At 36.7% G+C, this 24078-nt stretch overlaps 1 protein-coding gene across 3 annotated transcripts in view; it reads right to left on the bottom strand.

The window, feature by feature from the left end:
• ANO3 (anoctamin 3) overlaps nucleotides 1–24078 on the bottom strand; it is a 426465-nt gene that overhangs the window by 155432 nt on the left and 246955 nt on the right. The window contains exon 1 of one of the 3 annotated variants that reach the window (XM_070472965.1): nucleotides 14946–15156. The exons of the other annotated variants lie outside the window; for them this stretch is intronic. The gene's annotated coding sequence lies outside the window, so the exon portion shown is untranslated. Of the gene's footprint in view, nucleotides 1–14945; nucleotides 15157–24078 lie in introns of those variants that run through there. 3 annotated transcript variants of the gene reach the window in all.

The following is a 24078-nucleotide window of genomic DNA, read 5'->3' as shown; positions in this document are numbered from 1 at the left end:
ATAAAAGAAATGTGGATTAGTGAAGGTACCCAACATTTCTTCTCCTCCTACTAATCTTTCCTTTTTGGAAACTATGAAAAACCAACACACCACGATGCCTTCTGTTTGAAACCAAGATAAGTGGAAGAATTCATATTCCTTTAATTTTGTGACAACACAACTTGCAGTTGAGATAACAGAGATGAAGACCAATTTCCTACTTCCTATCTTAAGTTACTGTGCACAAATCCTTAATTAAATTTTCCACAGTCTTATTTTAAAATGGTAATAATAAGGCCTGATTATTTCTCTGAAAAATTGTGAAGATGGTGGCTGATGAGTATAAAACAACTAGTGTGAGTGCCAGACTTCTTAGGTGCTAGATAAATGACAACTGTCATCTGGGAAGTAAGTAAACAGATACAATACAGCATTGCTTCTCAAAATTTACTCATATCCATATATTTTTTTTGCTACAGCTAAGACCACCTACTTAATATATTTTTCTTTAGATTGCACTCTTTCTTAAAAAAATAGACTTTGCAAAAATAATAACATCTAAAAAAAACAAGTTTGGCATGCCAGTTGTGTTTTTTTCTTCTAACAAATACTAAAATAAAGTCATATTTATTAAATTTTTAAAAGTTGTTTCTGTGAAGCTTACAAATTATTTTGAAAACTATGATTTGGAAAGTGTGCAGGTATAGCAAGCCACTAAACCTTAGCTTAAATTAAACTTAATCTGGGTTTATTATTTCTCTTGGCAAAAACCAAGTCAGGAAACAAGGTGGCTGGAGTTTTGAGGGTGGGAAGAGAAGAAGGAAACGCCTCAAGGAGGCCAGGTGGCAGTGCCGTGGGCATCTGACATTCAGCCAATGAGTGACAGTTCCTGCAGGCTGCAAAGGAGAAGAAGGAAAGGAGGTCAGAACAGAAGATGTCTGAATTTTAAAGACTGGTGTTACTGATCTCAGGTCCAGAGATGGATAAGCTCCTGTCATTTTTAATAGGGAAAAACTACATCTCTTTTTCATGGCAGCAGTATCCTAAAGTCAGCAAAAACTTACAGATAATTTATCACTTAAAAAAGTAAAAATTAAAACAAAAGGCAGGAGTGGTCACGACATTAGCTCGGTAGGCAGAAAACAATGGCTCTCAATTGCTGATTTACTGATGTGAATCTTTCCTAATGCACTCCTTTTTAGAAGCTAGATACAAAGTTGTAATTCTGGAAAGCATCTGGAAAGCCATTAAAGCACCGCTTATCTTTTTTAAAATTTAATTTAATTTTTAATTGGGGGATAATTACTTTACAGTATTGTGTCTGTTTCTGCCATACATCAACATGAATCAGTCATATGTATAATATGTCCCCTCCTTCTTGAACTTCCCTCACACCTCCCTCCCCATCCCACTCCTGTAGGTTGTCCAAAGTACTCTCTTTGGCTTCCCTGCATCATGCAGCAAATTCCCACTGGCTATCTCTTTTACATATGGTAATGTACATGTTTCAAAGCTACTCTCTCAAATCATCCCACCCTCTCCTTTCCCCACTGCTTAACTTTTAGCCAATATTTACTGGAACTGCCCATGGCAGTCCTTTTCAGCATGCTCCTATATGGACAATAAGAAATATGTCCTAAAAAAAGATGGAAACAAATCACATCTCATGAAAGTTGCATTATTAGAACTCAGAGGTGCAGCTTTCACTAACCTAAAACACACACATGCACACACACACATATCTAATATACTCAGCAAATACTTTGAGCTACATGCTGAAGAAACAAAGGAGCATGTATTATTCAACAAATCTTTTTTTAGAGCCTGCTGCTGCTGCTGATACCAACTCACTTCAGTCGTGTCTGACTCTGTGCGACCCCATAGACAGCAGCCCACCGGGCTCCCCCATCCCTGGGATTCTCCAGGCAAGAACAATGGAGTGGGTTGCCATTTCCTTCTCCAATGCATGAAAGTGAAAAGTGAAAGTGAAGTCGCTCAGTCGTGTCTGACTCTTCGAGACCCCATGGACTGCAGCCTACCAGGGCTCCTCTGTCCATGGGATTTTCCAGGCAAGAGTACCGGAGTGGGGTGCCATTGCCTTCTCCGTTTTTGGTGCCTACTCAGATCCAAATACTTGCTTCGGTCATTGGGGATAGAGTAGTGAACAGCAAACAGGAGAATAAAATGAGTACAAAAGTGGTCTTATATATTCCAGTTTGCTTAAGAAAATGTTTAATAAGCACCCATTACATGCTGACAAGCGTGTCTTTTTCTTAACCGTAGCTTTCTTCACACTATAGGAGTTAGTGCAGCCTAGAAATAAAGGCTCAATCTTTGGAAGTAGACAGACCTGGATTTGAATTCTGGTTCTGCCTCTCAGCTAGCTACGCGGACTTGCACATACCAATCTCTGCATTCACTGGTTTCCTCATTCATAAAGTAGGAGACAAACATCCCCTACAATATAGAGTTAAGTACTCACCAACAAGTGTTGATTCAGTGTTCTTCTGTCATGGTTACTATTTTAGGCATAGGTGGAAAACAGTGAACAAAACAGACATGGCCTTATGCTCCAGCCATCAGGATAAGTGGGTAGCTTTATCTTAAAGTGATTAGTGAGAAGTTGATGCAGTGGACTTACTGGTATCATTATTAAATACTGGCATTTTGAATGGAGGACAGGATGACAAATACATACACATAAAAGAAAAGTATTTTAATAAAATAAGTGGCAGGTGTTAAATGATAAATGACTGTCTGGAAAATAATAAGCATTTTAAATTATATGCTGCCCTAAAAGTTAAATATGGGAAGCTACCATGGCAGATGGTGCTGACCAAAGGCAGCTTTACCGAGAAGATAGGTTTTCCTAACCAGACAATAAATAAAAAAGATCAGATAATCACATAACCATTTAGGCAAAGGCACCTATGAATATTCTTGAAGTGTAACAGCAGCATTGAGATAGAGCAAAAGATAATACACATCTCAGCTCCCTAATTCATTAATAAGACACTAATGGTTAATCTCATCCTAATGCTTTAAGAGAATTCCAATTTTATTAAATACAATTAATTCTAGATAACTAAGTTTTTCCTATGATATGGTGCAAGGTCCATGGTCCAAGACCCACATTCAATACATTTCTCTTTATCTACGTTGGCACAGGAAACTCTAAACAACAGAGGAACTCTTGTCTTTGTAAAGAAAAGAAAGAAAGAAAGCGTACTTGCTCAGCTGTGTCCAACTCATTGCAACCCCATGGGCTGTAGCCCACCAGGCTCCTCTGTTCATGGAATCCTCTAGGCAAGAATACTAGAATGATCCTTCTCCAGGTGATCTTCCACACCCAGGGATCGAACCTGGGTCTCCCGCATTGCGGGCAGATTCCTTACCATCTGAGCCACAAGGGAAGCAGACAATGTCTTTGTAATGACTGATTCAAACATGACATTCTTTGATTTTGGCTTTGAACAATATTTAGGCGAGATATTAAATTGTACTTATGAACACATTAAATATCCTTAGTACAAATTGTTGTTCTGTTGTTCAGTCGCCCACTTGTGTATGACTCTTTTTGACCTCATGGATTGCAGGACACCAGGCTTCCCTGTCCTTCACCATCTCCCAAAATTTGCCCAAGTTCATGTCCATTTCATCAGTGATGCCATCCAGCCACCTCATCTTCTGACACCCTCTTCTCCTTCTGCCCTCAATCTCTCCTAGTGTCAGGAACTTTTCCAATGAGTCAGCTATTCGCATCAGATGACAAAATACTGGAGTTCCAATTTCAGGATCACTCCTTTCAATGAGTATTCAGGGTTGACTCCCCTTAAGATTGACTGGTTTGATTTCTTTTATGTCCAAGGGACTCTTAGTCTTCTCCAGCACCAAAGTTCAAAGGCATCAATTCTTTGGCGTTCTGTCTTCTTTAAGGTCCAGCTCTCACAACTGAACATGACCACTGGGAATAACACAGCCTTGAATATACAGACCTTTGTCAGCAAAGTAATGTCTCTACTTTTCAGCACACTGTCTAGGTTTGTCATAGCTTTCCTGCCAAGAAGCATTCATCTTCTGATTTCATGGCTGCAGTCACCATCTGCAGAGATTTTAGAGCCCAGGAAGAGGAAATCTGTCACTACTTCCACATTTTCCCCCTCTATTTGCCATTAAGTAACGGGTAGATGTCATGATCTTAGCTTTTTAATATTTAGTTTTAAGTCGGCTCTTTCACTCTCCTTCTTCATGAGTGGTACAAGTTACCACTTGATAAATAATGTACAGGTAATTAAATGTTTTGATTTTGAGTTTTTTTTTATCATTTTGGTTTATTTTTAACTTCAGAAAACTGTAAATCATAGGGTTTCTCTAAATCTGATGATGTTTGGTAGAAGACAGAAGTGACAACAGAGGAGGGGGCTATGTGGGAAGAGTTGGTTAAAATTCATCTGTTTCCCCTCTGAGTGTGGGGAAGGTATAGATGAATTGTGTCAGAATTTTCTTACGGTTATCTTTTCATAGTCAAAAGGAAAAACAAACCGGTGAGGGAGAATAAAGAACAGTTACTTCTGTTCTGAGACATCTTATGGTCTGGTAATGAAGTCTTTTGACACACTACCTCCATTTTTTGCACACCCTCCCTACACTGAGATCTTTCCCTCGCTTCTCACCCACCAGTACCGACTGAAGTGACTTAGCGTGCATGCATGCACTGGAGAAGGAAATGGCAACCCACTCCAGTATTCTTGCCTGGAGAATCCCAGGGACAGAGGAGACTGGTGGGCTGCCGTCTATGGGGTCGCACAGAGTCGGATGCGACTGAAGTAGCGACAGCAGCAGTACCTACTCACAAGAGCCAACTTTTAAATTTGGGGAAACTTTATGAACTAGTTGACCTCACTGACAGTCTGAAATAGGCCGCTGGGAGCTTGCTGCTTTTTCACCATGGAAATCAGCAAAAATAATTATTTTGAGCTCTTTGCCACCACTGCTTATACATGTCGACTGCAGGAAGACAGAGACCACATCTTTGTTCTTTACAACGTCTCTATGGTACTTAGTCTAATGTCTCCTATATTGTGGGTATAAATGAACTAGACAGATCAGATAGGAGACTTAGCAAGTCCATTCATTAATTCATTCTCAACACTTATATATGACCTTTAAAATCATAACAGTGTTACAAAAATCCCCAGCTGTGTGTTAACTCTGTTCTACCATTTCCATAATTCCCTTACAATAGAGAGGAGATGCTCAGGAACAAATTATATGTATGGAGGAAGACAACCATTGTGAGCCCCTTGGACAGCAAGGAGATCAAACCAATCAATCCTAAAGTAAGTCAACTCAGAATATTCATTGGAAGGACTGATGCTGAAGCTGAAGCTCCAATACTTCGGCCACCTGGTGTGAAGAGCCAGCTCATTGGAAAAAACCCTGATGCTGGGAAAGATTAAGGGCAGGAGGAAAAGGGGAAGACAGAGGATGATATGGTTGGATGGCATCAGCAACTCAGTGAACATGAGTTTGAGCAAATTCCAGGAGACGGTGAAAGACAGGGAAACCTGGCATGCTGCAGTCCATAGGGTCACAAAGAATAGGACAGTACTTACTGACTGAACAACAGCAACAACAGGAAGGCAGAATAAATCATAAATTTTATAAAGTTTCTGTCACTTTAAGGCAGAATATCTCCTGACTCACAACAAATAAGTTTAAACAGCCTAAATAATCCAAGTTTCACACAGGCAGGGTTTTGAAGAGCTATAGTTTTGATGTTTTTTAACCTTCTGCTCTTAAGAACCACCATGATTTAGGAATAAAGAACGAAATGGTGTGTGGGATAAAGGATTGTTGTGACTGACTTTTTGGAGACTTTAAAAGCCAAACAATTATGAGTCATGAAAGAGTCCCTGCGAATCAGGTCGGCGTCTGCAGGGCAGTGGCAACTGCATTAAGTAATGATAACAAAAAGTACACAGCATCGGAGATGATTCTTAACAACCGTATTTAACAAATGGCTAGATGATGCTATTTTTTCCACTAAAAGCCTCCCCTCTTGTCTGCCGGTTTTGACCCAGGACCACTTTAAGACCCTGTCAAACAAAGATGACAGATCCCAAGTTCCAGGTTATATAAGAGTAGTAGTTTTTTTAATCTTTGTCCCTGCCCCAGGATCCCTTTCTTTTTACAGATGGCTGTTTTTTATTCACTAATGGCAAAACATTTTATTTCAGTGTCAAAAATGCCAGTAGCATCTGCTAAACTCTATGATCTCATGTCAGGAGGAGAAATCGTTTGAAGGCAGAATCTTGAATGTCTCCTTGTTACCAAAGGAAGAATAGCTTATCTAAGAAGGACTAAAGAAAATCTGTATCTATAAGCACATAAGTATTTTGAGCACCTTGGAAAGTTTGTACAGGTTTTTAAAACACTTCTTTCCAAAGCAGTGATATCACTAAGAAAAGCAGGTATAGATAATGTCAGTCCAGAAACCTCTACCTAAGAACTATAAAAACATTCTCTTCTAACCATTTAATCCCGCTCATGATTTTGTAACAAAATATGTTTCCTAAACTACATTTGCTTTATTGATATAAGTGTTTATTTTTTTAAAGGCAGTTAAATGTTTGAGACAATAAATGAAATAAACACAAAATGGAACTCAGGTATATGCATATGTGAATTTTACTTATATACATATACAGTCCTGAATATTCATTGGAAGGATTGATGCTGAAGCTGAAACTCCAATACTTTGGCCACCTGATGCAAAGAACTGACTCATTTGAAAAGACCCTGATACTGGGAAAGGTTGAAGGTGGGAGGAGAAGGGGATGACAGAGGATGAGTTGGTTGGATGGCATCACTAACTCAATGGACATGAGTTTGAGAAAACTCCAGGAGTTGGTAATGGACAGGGAAGCCTGGCATTTTGCAGTCCATGGGATTGTAGAGTTGGACATGACTGAGCCACTGAACCGAACTGAACTGAACATATATGAATATATCTGAAGTCAGATAATTTCTAAGTAGGAAAGTTTACACATTTATATGTGTATGTATATACACACATATATACACACACACGTAGGCTACCCTGGTAGCTCAATCAGTAAAAAATCTGCCTGGAGCGCAGGAGACCTGGATTCAATCCCTGGGTTGGGAAGATCTCCTGGAGAAGGAAATGAGAACCCACTCTAGTATTATTGCCTGGAGAATTCCATGGACAGGAGCCTGGTGAGCTATAGTCCATGGGGTCGCAAAGAGTTGGACATGACTGAGTGACTAACACGCATATAACCCATCTCTTGTTAGGTGGGAAAATAAAAGGTAAAAAACAGACTGGTAAGTATTCTATAAAATTGATCCCAAGTCACAAGCATAATCCCCATGAAGTTCTCATGATTCATTCCGACTTGTTCAGTGGTGTAGAGAGAGACTAGTTTTCCAGATTCAACATTCAAGGTCTACTTTTTTCCTTAGGTTATAAACATGTAACACAACATTTAAGAACTTATCATCTTGTTCTTTACTTCTCTCCCTCCCCCACAAAATCCCATTTGTGGAGACAATTAGTAAACAAGGTAGAAATTTGTCACATACTGTAGAAGAAAATGAGAGATTGCATATCACACTGTACATTAGACAAAGCTCTTCTTCTGGAGCATTTTTCCTTAGTTTATTTTATTTCTCCTACAGTCCTAAAGCCTCTGAGTACCCGCTCCTCCTCTTAGATTTTTTTTTTCCTTAATCTCAATCTAACTCCCTTTCTCCGCACAGAATAAGACCACGAAAGGGATAAAGTCAACCTTGTCACCCACTATGACTGTGAATCCTTGAAACAGTGATTTGATCTCGCACATCTTCGGTTTTCCCATCAATAATAATATGAATACTCTGTCTGATTGATAAATCACTATGCACCAGCATAATTCTAAATTTCATATGAATATCCATTCATTGGTTCCTTATAAATATCCTATGAAGTAGGTATCATTGACTGTTACTGCTCTCCCACCTTATTTTACAGAGAGGAAATCTGAGTCAAAGAAATTTTAAACAGCTTTTCCAACACAGCATGCAAAAGGCAGCACCAAATCCAAATTCATGTGTCTTAAACTCAGGAGCTAAGTTCTAAACTATTATATAGTTAAGATGCATATATATAAAGTGATAAGAATCATACCGATTTCACATATGCTTATTATGTAGAGTCCCATGTACTCTTTAGCACATATTATTTGTTACTTTTACAATTACTGTTACTATTTTCAGTTTTTATTTTTAGTATTACTATCAAGTATATACGGGGCTTCCCTGGTAGCTCAAATGGTAAGAGCATCTGCCTACAATGTGGGATACTCGGGTCCAGTCCATGGGTCAGGAAGATCCCCTGGAGAAGGAAATGGCAACCCACTCCAGTATTCTTGCCTAGAAAATCCCATGGACTGAGGCTCAGTCCATGAGGTCGCAAAGAGTCGGACACACTGAGCAACTTCATTTCACTTCACCTCACTTCATCAAGTATATAAAAGACCAACATCCCTACACGAGAGATCCTCCAATGCCATACCTGCCCTTCAGAATCAAACTGAGGAGCTTATTACATAAATTGAAATGTCCATAGTCATTTACATAAGGAGTTACATGTGCTGTCCAGTTAGGTGACAATATAAAGTCCATTTGTTTGAATGCTCAGTTAATCAATTAATCCACTCTGTGTGTAGATGTGTTTTGTAAATCTATATGACATCACAAACGCTTGCATTTATGGGTATGAGGCAACAAAGGCTCTTGAATAAGACTTGTTATATAAATCCATATTGCCTCCTTACCTGTAGTCTTTGCACAGGCCCTTTCTCCTACACTCTGTGCTATAGCTATGCGTGTCTCTTATCTTGGCCACTGCACATACATGAGCTAGTCTAGACCCTATACATGAGCTAGTCTAGACCCTACTTTTGTTCATGTCCCAGCCTTCGTCTGCTCCAATGGCACTTTTAATTTTTTCCAAGTCTGCTTTCATTTTCCCAATAATCTGCATGCTTGCTACAAAATGAAGACAAAGTTAAGTGCTGCTCAGAGGTGACCGCTGTTTCAAATTCAGAGTTATCTTTCATTCTCTCCTCTCTCGACCCACAGATATGGATGCAACTGTATGTGTGATGCACATACACTTCTATGATATATAATATGCAAGGTGGCCATGTCCTATTGCACTGCTAAATACCCAAACAGTGTTCAGTTTTACAGTTCTTTCATTTATTTACCTTCCAGTAAAGAATAGGCCTATTCTTCTAGCCTATTCTAGTAAAGAATAGGCTTTCCTGATGACTCAGAGGATAAAGAATCTGCCTGCAGTGCAGGAGATCCAAGTTCAATCCCTGGGTCAGGAAGATCACCTGGAGAAGGGAATGGCAACCCATTGCAATATTCTTGCCTGGAGAATTCCATAGACAGAGAAGCCAGGACACAACTGAGCAACTAACAATTATTGTGAGTGGTAATGATTCATTGAAGAATATTTTGGCTATATTTGCTAAATTATTCTTTGGTATGATTCATCATGATTCAGTGAATATCCCTGTTCATACATCTCTATTAACCTCTCTAATTGGTTTATTCATATAAATCCTAGAAGTAAAATTACTCAAAACTTTTATCCAAATTCAAAGATAGGCTTGATTTTCTACTTTTTCATAAACTTTATCTTAACTCTTAAGGCCACAATCATAACTCTATTCCACTTAAAATTCTAATGTTTTCCTAATATTCTTCTTCATGCTCACTTATTTAACAAGTTTATTGTGTGTTCCTGTTATAAGGCAGGCTTTGTGCAAGGTGCTGATGTAATTACAAAGAAAAATAGACCATGATCCCCATCCTTGAGAGAGTAATTTAGTCAAGTAGACAGATAGGACAAGTTAATTACAATTTGGTGTGATTTGGGCTATACGAGGGGTGAGTGCAAGAGCTGAGAAGAAAGATAAAGTGACTGTCTGGAGAAGGAAGGAAAAGTCTTCTCTTTAAAAAATGGTGCTAAAACAAGTAGACAGTCAAATGCAAAACAGGACAAAACAACTAATCTAGATGGACTACACTCTTCATGAAAATAGTTCAAAATGGATCACAGACTTAAACGTAAAATATAAAACTATAAAATTGCTAGAAGATAACATGAAGGAAACCTAGATGATCTCTCATATAGTGATGGTGTTTTAGATACAACACCAAAGTCATGATCCCTGAAAGAAATAATGTATACCTAGACTTGATTAAAATTCTGCTCTGGAAATAGACAATATCAAGAGAATTAGAAGACAAGGCATAGACTAACAGAAAATATTTTCAAAAGACATATCTGATAAAGAACTGTTATCCTAAGTAAACAAAGAAATCCTAAAACTCAATATAAAAAAATCAGTTACAAATGGCATGTGATTACTGAAAATACACCTCTTCAAAGAAGATGGTAAATAAGTATATGAAAAGATGTTCCACACTGTATGCTATCAGAGAAATGCAAATGAAAACAATAGTGAGATACCATTACAAATATATTAAAATGGCCAAAATCTAGTACACTAATAACCATAAATGCTGGTGAGGATGTGGAGCAACAGGAATTCTCACTCATTGCTGGTGAAAATGCAAAATGGTATAGCTACTTTGGAAGACAATTTGGGAGTTTGTTATAAAACTAAACATACTCTTACTATATGATTCAGAAATTGTGTTCCTAGGTATTTACCCAAAAGAGTTGAAAATCTATGTACACACAAAAATCTGAATGTGCATGTTCACAGCAGCTTTATGAATAATTGCTCAAGCTTGGAAGCAACCAAGCTGTCCTTCAGCAGGTCAATGGATAAACTGTGGCACAGCCAGACAATGGAATAATATCCAGCACTAAAAGTAAGTAGATTATAAAGCTATGAAAAGACATCAGTTCAGTTTAGTCGCTCAGTCGTGTCCGACTCTTTGCGACCCCATGGACCGCTAGAGGAATCTTAAATGGATATTGCTCAGTAAAACAAAACAATCTGGAAAGGCTATATGCTGTATGATTCCCAACTATGTGACATTCTGGAGAAGACAAAACTATGGAAACAACAGAAATACTAATAAAAGAAAAGTGGTTGCTGGCAAGGGGCTGGAGTAAGGTAGAGAGAAACAGTCAGAGCACAGGGGATTTTTAGAACAGTGAAAATGCTCTGTATGTTATTATAATGATGTATATACATCATCATACATTTATTCAACCCATAGAATGTACAATACTAAGAGTTAACCCTAAGGTAAACTGTGCACTTTGGATGATTATGAAGTGTCAATGTAGGTTTATCATTAGTGAAAAATGTACCATTCTAGTGAGTGATGCGGTGTAATGAGGAAGACTACGCATGTGTGAGGGTAGGGAGATATAGGAAATTTCTGTCCCTTCCTTTTAATTTTGTTGTAAATCTAAAATTGCTCTAAATATAGTCTTGTAAAAGTGGTATGTGATTTGATTCCTGAAAAATGAACAGAAGAAAGGGGAGAAAACTCTGCATGTAAAGGCACAGGTCATGGAAGTGGGGGGAGTTATTCAAGACCCATTAGGGTGTTGGTTCTGATTGTGTTGGGAGAAACTGGTATCTGAAAAGGCTGTCAAGGAACAGAAAGGATGATACTCATGCACCCTAACATTTCCATCAGAGTTGCACTTATGTTCCTATTTTTATCTTTCCCAACTAACTACAAGCCTTTTGATGACTGGAACTATACTTTATTCATTTTGTAGCCACTATATTTTGTATAATGCTTGGAGTGTATATGTATGTGCACACATACACACACACACATGACTCAGTCATTCAACCTGTGGTTGCCTTCTCAAAGTCACAGAGTTTTCTTTTCAATGATACATGTGAATTTAGAGATTCTATAATAATATGCATTTTTATTGTATAAAAAATAAAGGGACTAAAAACTCACCTATAATCCCAGTATGATACTTGAAGACTCTTTTTACATACATGCAAGTATAATTTTGCTTTCAAACCAGTTTTCTTCTTTCCCGCTTTGACATGTTTCCATGTCACTAGAACCAACATCACTGTGATTTTTTTAATAACTATCATCTCTATGGTTATACATATACATACATTCTGATGTTGGAAACTCATGTATCTAGCCCAACTGCCAGCACTCCTGGCTACACCACCATCATCTTTCAACTGAACTGCTCTAACACCACCTTACTCTCATCACTCTATGCCCATTCTCATATAGAGTGATCTTAGGAAAACAGACATCTGTTGAAAACTCTTTGAACTTAGAATGAAATCCAGACTCCCCGGCTTAGGGGCCCCTGTAATGGTGTGCTTGCTTACCTGTCTCTCTCCTCTCGTTTCAGCCATCCTGGTGTTCAGTCTCTGTATTCTTGCCACACAGGCTATATATCAGTTTCTCAAACACACCAAGCTCTTTCCCATCCCAGGGACCTCATAAGAGGCACCTCTCTGCCTGGAATGCCTCCTTCTCATCTTTCAGTTCTTGGCATTAATACCTTCTGAGAGGTTAATCCTCCCTGATTGCCCTGTGTAGCTCCTCTTCCACTATTTAATGACCCACTTAATGACAACTTGTAAGTAGTTATTTAACTTGTTAGTTTATTATCTATTTTCTGACTCCTCCATTAGGCATCTACAGGCTTTGCAAGGGTAGGGATTCTGCCTGTTTTATTCATCAAGAAATATCCAGACTTATAAGGTCTGGCATATGGCAGGCTCTCAAAATATAGAGTACACTGGAGATATTAAGGGAAGATGTCAGGGAATGGTTCTCAAATGTGGTACCAGTACCAGCAACATCAACATCATCTGAGAATTTCTTAGGAAAACAAATTATCTGGCCTCAACTAGAATTATTGTTATCAGAAGCTCTGGTGTAGAGTTCTGTCACCTGTTTTTTTAACAAGCCCTACAGGTGATTTTCATGTTTCCAGCCTGACAACCACTGTTGCAAGATATCTGTTTAGAAAAAGAAACATTTTGTTTGAAAGTTGCCACAGCTAAAATTTCTTACAATGTGAAATCTGAACCTCTGTGTGTGTGTGTATGTGCTCAAGCGTGTCTGACTCTTTGCAACCCTATGAACTATAGCCCGCCAGGCTCCTCTGTCCATGGGATTTCCCAGGCAAGAATACTGGAGTGTGTTGTCGTTTCCTTCTGCAATTTGAAACTTCAATATCACCAAATGTCATCTCATTTATTGACAAAAAAATGCTGAAAGATATTTTTTTTAATATTTTAACCTGACAATTAGTGAAGTTTTCCTTATAATTTTGCTTTTAAGGTTATAAAATACACATAATTCTTATAAAATCAAGTAAAATTATGCAGCACATATTCTTCTCTGAAAAAAGTCCTCAAATGTAAAGCTACTTTCCTACTGATGGCTGAGTACTAATTCAGTTAAAATCAGGTACAATTATGGAAGAACATATTTCCTACTTTTCTCAAGATGGTTCATACAATGAATTGTTCAGAATAATGTATCAAACACTTGGTCTTTGAGGTGAATTTTTCCATTAGTGACTTTAGTTATTTTATTTAAGGGGAATTATTTTTTTACATTTGGAATGTCCTATGAAATGGAGCTGGTTCACTGAGTAACACAGTATCAGTGGAATTGCAAAGATGATAGAAAATAAATCACTGAAGGTGGAACTTCAGATTGGATTCAAAACACTTGAATTACCTGACCTGCTATCACTGGATTAAGCGTGATTCTGAATACCATAGAATAAGACATATATCCATAAAAAGAATAAAGATAATGAAGCAACTGTAAGTATTCTTTGTAAAAGTCAAAAAGGAACCAAAAGGAAGAGAGAAACAAAATACTGACTGAATTTCTGTAATGTAATAGGCACTATATTATACTAAGTGCTGTTTTTAAAGACTATCATATTATTCTCTTTCCACCCATTTTTATTTGCCAAAATCAAAGGTTTTCTGGTTTTTATAATGAAAACCAAAAGCCAATCCTTTCTAAGCAGATTATGATGGGGTAGACTATGGTTTTTCTACTGAGTTCTCAATGAAATAGACATTTGTTTTTTAACATATGAGGTTTAAATATAATCTTAATGGGAATAATTGACAGAGAATACATTTTAGCATACTTTTCCTGCCCAATTATTTTTATATTTCATATACTATAAAATGAATCTTTTAAGTGTTTATTTTTTGAAAAGAACACTTATTTACATATCAGTGATGATCTATTTTAGATGATCTAACCTTGAATGCAGATTTAGAAGTTGAACCTCTGATCTCCAAAGGGAAGTAGCTGACAATTTTAAACAAAGAAATGAAAGCCTTCAGAATGGGACAAAATTAATTTTATCACCTTTAAATGCATGAGAAAATACAGTAGGTTGAAAAACATTTTGCTCCCTAGTTTAAAACAAAATTAATTTCATAGTTGTGTCACTTGTTTAACATTTAATGTTACAAGACATGCTTCTTTAAATTAAGATTTTTTTACTCATTCGACTTTGACATATTATTAACTAAAATATCTTGTATAAAAATAATTTAAGAACATCTTAAAAAGACATACTTTTGTAAGTAATTATACTTTATAAATATTTTGAATCAAGAACAAATTTTAGAGTAGAACTTGTGAATACCTATTTCATTGAAACCAAAAATCAAATGCATTTAAAAATAGTCAAAACTTCAGAGAAGCAGCATCTGTTACATGAGATAAACACTGATGCTTAAAATGTATCCATTTAGATCATATATTTCTTATTTTTAAAAATACATTTCTAGTATTTGAAAGAACAGATATACTCATCTCCAATTCTGAAATCAATGTCTATAATTCTTAGTTGGCTTCTTACATATTTTTAAGGAAACAGAAAAGTAAAATAGAATTCCTAGATTGATATACTTATTTAAACATACCACAGTCAGAGTTCTGGGTTCAGCTGCATTTGGAATCCTTCATTGCTGACAACAGAGTTTCAAATGACAATCTTCTTTGAAGCACTCTTCAGCTTGACAACAGAAAGTTCTCCCTTCCACCTCCTGCTTTTTCCATTAGCTAGAGTGTTACATATTGAACGCTGCACAAAGCATTTGACTGGAGGGTTTTTAGACAACTCTTTAAATGCCTGAGTCTGAATAATGATTAAAAAGGGGAAAAAAGATAATACATCATCTCTTTATAAGAACTTCTATATTTTTTTATTACTTTATTTTAAGGGGGAGTGGTTATGGGGTGGAGTAGGGGGCTGCCTTCGTGTGTCATTGTTTAATAGTGTCTACGTATGATTCATCTAAATGGCATTTAGTTATATAATGTCAGTGACATTTTGATGATTTTACTGTCAATTTTTAATGATCTACTGCATATTCTTAGGTTATTTGAATTAGTTGGGCAGATTAACATAAAAGGTGGGAGGTATGTTTCAGCCTGAATAATAGTGGTCTGACAAACAAAAATTTTTTATTGTTGAACTTTTTTTTTATAGGTAATGTTTTTTTGATAGCTGAGTGAGGTTGCCTATATACTTTTTTCCAGTTCATGTAAATGGCCACATTCTCTTTTTCACTAGAGAAAGTTACAACAGAACTATTTGTAGTTTTTGAAAAATCCTGTATCTGTTACTTGATATTGTATTATATTGGCTCTGGGATGAAAATGATGAAGTGTGATTGTAAACTGAAAACAACAGAAGTAATTGTTACCTAAAAAAAATTATAAACGAATAAATAGAATTGAACAACTTTGCCCTTCTGTGATTAACACTGACAGGATAAAATGCAACAGAAGGTTATATTTATTTCTGTCAAGAAAACCTCCATAGGATAGCTTGTAATTGAGACTGACAAGACACTGCACTAAGAATCAGCCACTTAATGGATATGGCCCTGAATTAATCAGCATGCTAAAAATGGATTTTCTAGTTAATCCCACATAATAGAACATTTTAACGTCACACAAGAGTTTGTAACCTTTAAACAACAAATGGAAGATTACTGTAATCCCTATGTCTACACTGTCTATGTCATCAAGGGGTTAATAAAATCATGCAGGTCTCCATGACTGGGATCCTCACCTGGAATCTTGAATTGCAGCTTGCAAAGAAGTCAACAATCACAAGACAATTTTTTTAAATTCTACAAGTTTCAGAAGTTGTTTAATAAACACAAGAATACTTAATTTTGTTGATATTTTCTTCCCTTTTAAAATAGTGATAGTGGCTCAGAAGGGTCATATTTTGATGACGCATTTGGTGGCAGGAAGGAGTAATGGAGGCAAAGGGCATGGGGCAGTGAAGGGCTTTGAGCAGCAGAAACTGGGTGAGTATTTCATGGTTTATTAGGATTTGAGCATAGGAACCTCAATTTTATAGTTTCTTCTTAAGCAGAAAACATTGACAAAAGCATGACATCCATGGTCCCTAGTGAACATGAGAATTCCTGAGTGAGGTGAACATGTTCTCTAACTACCTGATGGACTTGTCTCACGGGTTCTACAGGCCCTTGTGCACACCTCCAGTATGTTGTTCAGCACAGCACAGAGCCTGGCGGTGAGTGGTCTCTACAGACTTCCTGCCGACTGGATACTTGGCCATTCCCAACTTCCATTTCCTCACCCCTGAAAAAGGGGTAAAAATATACCCAACTTTTTAAGAGTTGCAAATATAAATGGATGTGGGTCATCAACAAAATCTCTGAAGGATCCTTAATAGATGTTAGCTGTTATAATTACTTAATGTTATTTTTATTAATGTTCCAATTCCCAGTCCAGCATTCCTTCTGCTACACACACAACCTGGAGAGCCTCAAGTTAGGAGATTAATGAAGTAGACTTGACTTCAGCTGTGTTCAAATAGCATTAGTTTTGATTTGATTTCACTGACTGTCCTCGCATCTCAGCAGGTAGAGAAAGAGTTTGATGTGAGCCTATCATTGACTGATTATATAAATATCAAGCAGAAGAATTATCTGCACCATTTAACTGGTGTGCCCACACATTAATTTATTAAATTTGCTTTCACATCCCATAAATGTATATAAGATTCTGCAGACAAGTTATTGCAGCTTTCATTTTAGAGCTAAAGTCCTCCAGGGAGGCTTAGGAGATCTCCCAAGATGAGCTAAATACTCGTGGGGACAACCAGTAAGCTGGTGATTGAGGAAGCCTGTTCTGTGTCTAATTACCAAGACATTCGTTCCAGGAGAGAGAAAACATCTATGGCATTTTGTTTGTTTTCTTGTATCGCTTATGAAATAAGACGACTTCCTAAACAGGCACATTTTCCCCATATAGTCTTTTAAGGGAACAAAAAAACAACAATCCCAACAAAGCCACCCCTCACCTAAATCTACTCCCATAATTAAACGTCTCTTGATCTAGCGTCCTGCTCTGGACATAGCTGTAGGGGCTTTTGTGGAGGAGTAGAGTTTTGTGGAGTTTATTTTTCCCCTGATTTACAAGGGTAGTTCCCGTACTGTGTGGCAGATGCATTTGAAAACATTTAGATCGCTGATTATTATGTAACCCCAAGGAGTATACACATCCTCCTCTGTGGCTCTTTTGCTAGAAATATTAAGTCTGTAACAAACTCCCTGTAAATTTTTATTTTGTTGATACAAGAGTAAATTACAAATAGGTCAGTCCACTCCTGGGATGTAGAGGGTTAGCCACACAATATTAAAATACAGAACTATCTACTTCAGAGCGACATTTTAGGATTTTTGAAATATATGATTAATATATGAGTATGTTTATTATAGTTAACTACTAAGCTGAAGTCAGAAAAGCACAGAATACTAAGGATAAAGAAACATGCTACAATCCAATTCTGTTCCTGCTGAGTTCAGAGGCTGGACAAAAGCGTACCTCTTTAAATCTTATTTTCTTTACCAGTAAAACTACTACTACTTACTTTCCTTATTATGAGAATTAAATTAGATTATATATATATATATGTATATATATGTACATAGAGAGAGAGAGCACTTCTGATGTGTAAGTGATGAGTACATCCTAGGGGAAAATCTAAAATGCTATTTAATGATAGTTAACATACTAAAAAGCTGAAGTCCTGAATTGCTCTTATCTCACCAGTATAGCAAAGTGGAAAAGCAGTTGTATAAAACAGAACCATCTTATTTTAAATTCTGCATATGCCCATTTACTAGCTGTGTGAGATTTTTTAAAATAGGAATTATAGTAGTGTAATACTTAACAGCTTACATATAAGAATATGTGAAATAAACTTTAAGTCATGTGAATTTGACCAGTTTAATTTTTTGTACACAATGCTAATAATTTTATTTATGAAAAAGAGCTATATTATTTTTATATAGATGGTATCAAACTGCATATATTATTTTTTAAAACCATTTTCTTATTACATAGTTACACACTGTGATCATTTCACATCATCCTTAAATAATTGGGGACTTATTTTTCAATAGAATATCACCTTATTTAAAGACATTACTACTTTTAATTTCATTTTTTACTCTTGAACATTTAAGTGCTTTATATTCCCTCCCCCACAATTCCCTTACAAATTACAGTGTGAGAAACATCTTTAAACAATTATTTGGGCTAACATCTAATTACATTCTCTGAATAAGTTCCTAGAAGTGAGTCAAAGGAAAGATTATTTTAAGGTTTTTAATCCTTATTGTCAAATTACTTTCCAGAAGATTTGGATCAATACACATATCTACCAACAAAAAGTAAAAGTGACAGTTTATAGTATCAATTCTGAGTTTTATTTTTAAAATTATAATTATACATAATTGTATATATATAATTATAATTATTTGGTTTAAAAATTGTTTACTTTTGTATTTCTGCCATTACTAGTTCTGTTAATCACTTTACATGTTAAAACTATTGTTTTTTAATTATTTTTTTACTTGTGCATTTATCAATTATATTACTATGATGTCTTTGTAGATTAAGAATATTAACCAACCTTTGGTATATTCTAGTATACTCTATATGTAGAATCTTAAGTTTATGTCTTTCTTCTTAACGCTATTGTAATTTTTATACTAGTAAGTATCTAGTTTACTCCATCAAGATTTCCATGATTAATTTTGTTGCTTGTGAAGAAAATCCCTTTAGAGAAACCATTTTTCCAGTCTGTGATTAGAAAAAAAATGCTTGTTTTATTTTTACACATATAATTTTGAATTGATTAACTATTTAGCTCTTCATTTTGGTGTAAGATGTGAGGTAGGCACCTGAAAACATTTTGCGTGAGTACTAAGTCGTGTCTGATTCTAGACTACCCTATGGACTGTGACTTCCCTGGTGGCGCAGGTGGTAAAGCATCAGGCTACAATATGGCAGACCTGGATTCGATCCCCTGTGTCGGGAAGATCTCCTGGAGAAGGGAATGGCAACTCACTCCAGTATTCTTAGGCGCCCAGCTAGCTCAGTCGGTAGAACATGGGACGCTTAATCCCAGGTTCACAGGTTCGAGCCCCACGTTGGGTGCATGCAGCGTTTGGGCTTCCCTGGTGGCTCAGAGGTTAAAGCATCTGCCTGCAATGAGGGAGACCTGGGTTCGATCCCTGGGTCGGGAAGATCCCCTGGAGAAGGAAATGGCAATCCACTCCAGTATTCTTGTCTGGAGAATCCCTTGGACGAATGAGCCTGGTGGGCTACAGTCCACGGGGTCGCAAAGAGTCGGACACGACTGAGCGACTTCACTTTCACTATGGACTGAAGCCCACCAGGCTCCTCTGTCCATGGGGTTCTCCAGGCAAGAACACTGGAGTGGGTTGCCATAACCTCTTCCAAATTACTGATCAGTTACTGTGAGAACATTTGCACATTTTTAAAAAGATTGATGTCTTTACAATTTGAAATGCTACTTTTATCACAATACATACACGAACACATGAACACATTTGGGTTTAAACAACTCATAGATAATGTGGAGGGGTTCTAGAAAACCTTATGCTAAATCTTAGGGAAACTATACACTAGCAATTAGCAAGTACAGAACACACCCTCATCATTTTCTGATGAGGGCTTCTGAGGGTCAAGGTAAGTGATTAAACAGCACAATTGAGGGACGTGCCTTCTATGGCCACAGGGAAGATAATGCTCTCCTCAGTATCAGAGTCTGCAGACAAGATCAGGTATTTGTTAGACTGCTTAAAAAGGAGTCTTTTTAAAACTAGGGAAGAAGATAAATTTAAAATACCGGCAAAAACATTAAGAAACCAAAATGACTTCCTGCATGTCCCATGGTTTACATAAAAATTAAATATTTAGGGTACAGTTTCCCACAATGAAATTATTAAATATAAACAAGTATTATCTCAGGTCCTAAGTTAGGGAAATATTAGCATTTTTTTTAGAAACTATCTCAATAAATGCAAATAATTAGTATTTAATTTCACATATACTCGTCAGCTGAAGCAACCATACTGGGTCAAGTTTAGTCATTTACCTTGTATTTTAAATTAATATTATCTTATAATTACTGGGGCAAAGTATGCAAATTCAGAATATTAACACCTATACATTATTTGAAGACAAAGAACCATTGAATTGAATCAAACAACTGCCAATGTCCACAGGAAAGGTACACTGTAGAAGACCATAGAGACCATCTGCCTGCACCATCACCATTATATCATCTGTGCTTCTCCAGCCTTAGAAAATTATTTCTGTTACCAATTTAGGTAAAGATGAACATCATCTGCCAATGAAAGTAGACACAGTCAAACTGAATGGCCTTGTGATTCAAATTTAATGAACTGCTAAAATATTCATATCAGGATTTTCCTGGTCTATAACCCCTTTCCTGTCTGATATGATACCCAAAGTCCCTTAAGGGGGGGAGTCACTATAATTTGAAATATAGATTTATATTCTCAGATATTATTAGCAACATCTATAGTTATTTTTGGGATCCTGAGGGACAGTAGCAGCAGTAAACTCTTCATTAATGTCTAGTACACAGGCCACTGATTCTGCTTCACAGCTTCATTCCTTGTAACCTAGGTTAATCACAGACATTCTCAGTAAACTGTCCACATCTAGAAGCCTCAGCTGGTATGAAGTATACGATTCCTTGATGGAGAAAGGGATTTTGTTTCTCAGAACCATCCAGTTGGTTATCGGACCTTATCGGCATGTGTTATTCATAGTTCTCTCTATACTAATGAGAGAGATAGGAAATATTTACCGAAATCATCTTAAAAAGAATCCCTCTCTCCTCTAAAACTTTGCTTGCAGTCTGCCCAGGTGCTCCAGTCTATAAATCCATAGAATTGCTCCTTTTCTCACATTATATTATTAATTTTCTCCCTCAATTTTCTTGTCTACACATGTGTGACAGAGTCTTTTTGTCAAAATGTTCGAAAGGAAATAAACTTGCCTTTAAAAAAGCTAGTTCTTCACCAATTTTAATGGGTGTTTGGAATACTGCTAACAATACACATATGGTTTAATGGAAGGTAATCTTGGAATTCTGCACTGATTCAAAGGTATAAAAAAACTACTTTTGTAAATAGAGTTTTATTAAAAAAAGATAATTTAAGAAAATGTTAGATCCCTAGATTTCTCGTGATTTAGGTTATGACATTAAGATATACTTGGGCTCTATAGAAATTAAATGGATAACATGGGTATGTGTGGAAAACTCAGGGACAATTTTGCAAATGTTCCCTTTCCAGTGAGAAAGAATTTACTTTACATTTACTATCACTGGTGTCAGCAAATATGCTACCCTCTAACATTTATGGCTCCAATGTGTATTGTGGAGAAATAAACCATCCCCAAATAATTTTTATTTAGCTCAGGAATCTGTGAGCAGGCTGGGCCCAGTTGTGCAGTTCTCCTGGTCTCAGCTAGACCTTCTGTGGGTTCTAGCTGGATTCTTTCACATCTCTGTGTCAGCTGGGACAACTGGACTCACTAGGCTTCAGTCCTTATTATCCTCTTGCAGGATGGCTCTCACATTCCTATGATGGAGGCAGAGTCCCAAGAGGAATAATGGGAGTGCAAGATCTTTCAAGTTCAAGGTTCAGCACTGGGACATTGTCACTTCTGCAGGCAATCTATTGATCAAAGCCCAAGGCCAGTCCAATAAGAGTGTACCTGTTGGATGGGAGAACCTGCAAAGTTCCATTGAAAATATTGTAGGTATAGGGAAGAGGGAAGGGCTGTGGCCAATTTTCTATCTACTGCAATGCCCCAGAGATATTTAAATACAGCTTTTATTATAAAGCTTGAGGCTAGATAAATCTAGACTTATCTCATATCCAGTATCATCTCTAATTTCTAAAGCCTCTTAGCTTTCTCCATTTATATGCATGCCCAACTCCTGAACTGCATCCCACTAAAGGGACAGCAAGACCTGTCCATGTTTGCCATCTTTCTCTGTCCTCTGTCCTGTGGCGTCAAACTCTGCTCCTAGGAGGTTAAAAATAAATAATAAATATGTCCCATTAACTTATCAATATCATTTTATCATATTAGATATCAGTATCACAAGTTTAATCTCTGAAATATTAAGGAATTTTAGTGTAAATGATATGTGCCTAAAGTTAATAACTTGAAGAAAACATTCTAAAGAAATAATTCATTTTACTGAAGATAATTCTAGAGCAAACTATAGTATCTTACAAATATATTTGACTCACAAAATTATCAGAAGCAGTGGATTTATGGTCAAAGCAAAATTCACCACACTGACTCAAGATCATTCAGGAAATGTTTGCACAATGGTTGACAAAACAAATTCTCAAGCAGATGTATAGTCTACCTATACAATAACCAGTAAACTAATCAGGTGGATTTCTATATTTATTTATTTGTTTTTACTATTGATAAACTCAACAGGACTTCCTCATAAATTAAATGTAAGACACCACTTTAACACATTTGGAGTTATTTCCTAGAACCTAGTTTTTATAGCTAATGGCAATCTTCTTAGAAATTTCTATTTGTTTTCTGTAATCTAACACTTGTCATGATTTGCAATGTAGTTTACATTAGGAGTCATTTTCCTCTGTGAATCTTTGTTCCCTTTCTGCTGACTTTTATAAACTTCTTTTATCATCTCTAAAAGTGTAATTGAATAACTTTTATGAAGAAATAAAATATCAGTTACACTGTATAAAATGCATAGGACAGGTTGCAACCAGTACAGTTATCCCAAGCAAATAACATAATGCACAGATCTTCAGCCATACAACTAGATACATAAAGATTAATATGTGCTAATTTGAACCATATGAAAGTTGCTAATTTGTGGGTCACAAGTGAATGGATGTTGTCAATTTCCTAAGAACCAACTTAAAATATATGTACATACAGGTACACACATATATATGCATATCATTTAATGATGGGATGAAATATCAGTAACCTCAGATATGCAAATGACACCACCCTTATGGCAGAAAGTGAAGAAGACTTAAAGAGCCTCTTGTTCAAGGTTAAAGAGGAGGTTAAAAGACATTTGCTCCTTGGAATAAAAGCAATGAAACCTAGACAGCATATTAAAAAGCAGAGACATCACTTTGCCTACAAGGGTCTGTATAGTCAAAGCTATTGTTTTTCCAGTAGTCATGTATGGATGTGAGAGCTGAAAAATAAAAAAGGCTGAGTGCCGAAGAATTGACGCCTTCAAACTGTAGTGCTGGAGTCTTGAGAGTCCAGACTGCAAGGAGATCCAACCAGTCAGTCCTAAAGGAAATCAGTCCTGAATATTCATTGGAAGGACTGATGCTGAAGCTGAAGCTCCAATACTTTGGCCACCTGATGCAAAGTGCTGACTCATTGGAAAAGACCCTGATGCTGGGAAAGACTGAAGGCAAAAGAAGAAGGGGATGGCAGAGGATGAGATGGTTGGGTGGTACTATCAACTCAATGAACATGAGTTGGACCAAACTCCTGGTAAATACTGAAGGACAGTGAAGTCTGGCATGCTGCAGTCCTTGGGGTCACAAAGAGCTGGACATGACTGAGCAAACAACAGCAGAACTGAACAACAACAGCATAGTTATAAACTAAGGTTATTCAGATACTTGTTCAAACAAT

The sequence above is a fragment of the Odocoileus virginianus genome, chromosome 10 (genome assembly GCF_023699985.2).
Source record: "Odocoileus virginianus isolate 20LAN1187 ecotype Illinois chromosome 10, Ovbor_1.2, whole genome shotgun sequence".
In the NCBI taxonomy this organism is placed as follows: Eukaryota; Metazoa; Chordata; class Mammalia; order Artiodactyla; family Cervidae; genus Odocoileus; species Odocoileus virginianus.
The sequence above is the reverse complement of the archived record's forward strand: the minus strand, read 5'-3'. Positions and strand labels throughout refer to the sequence as shown.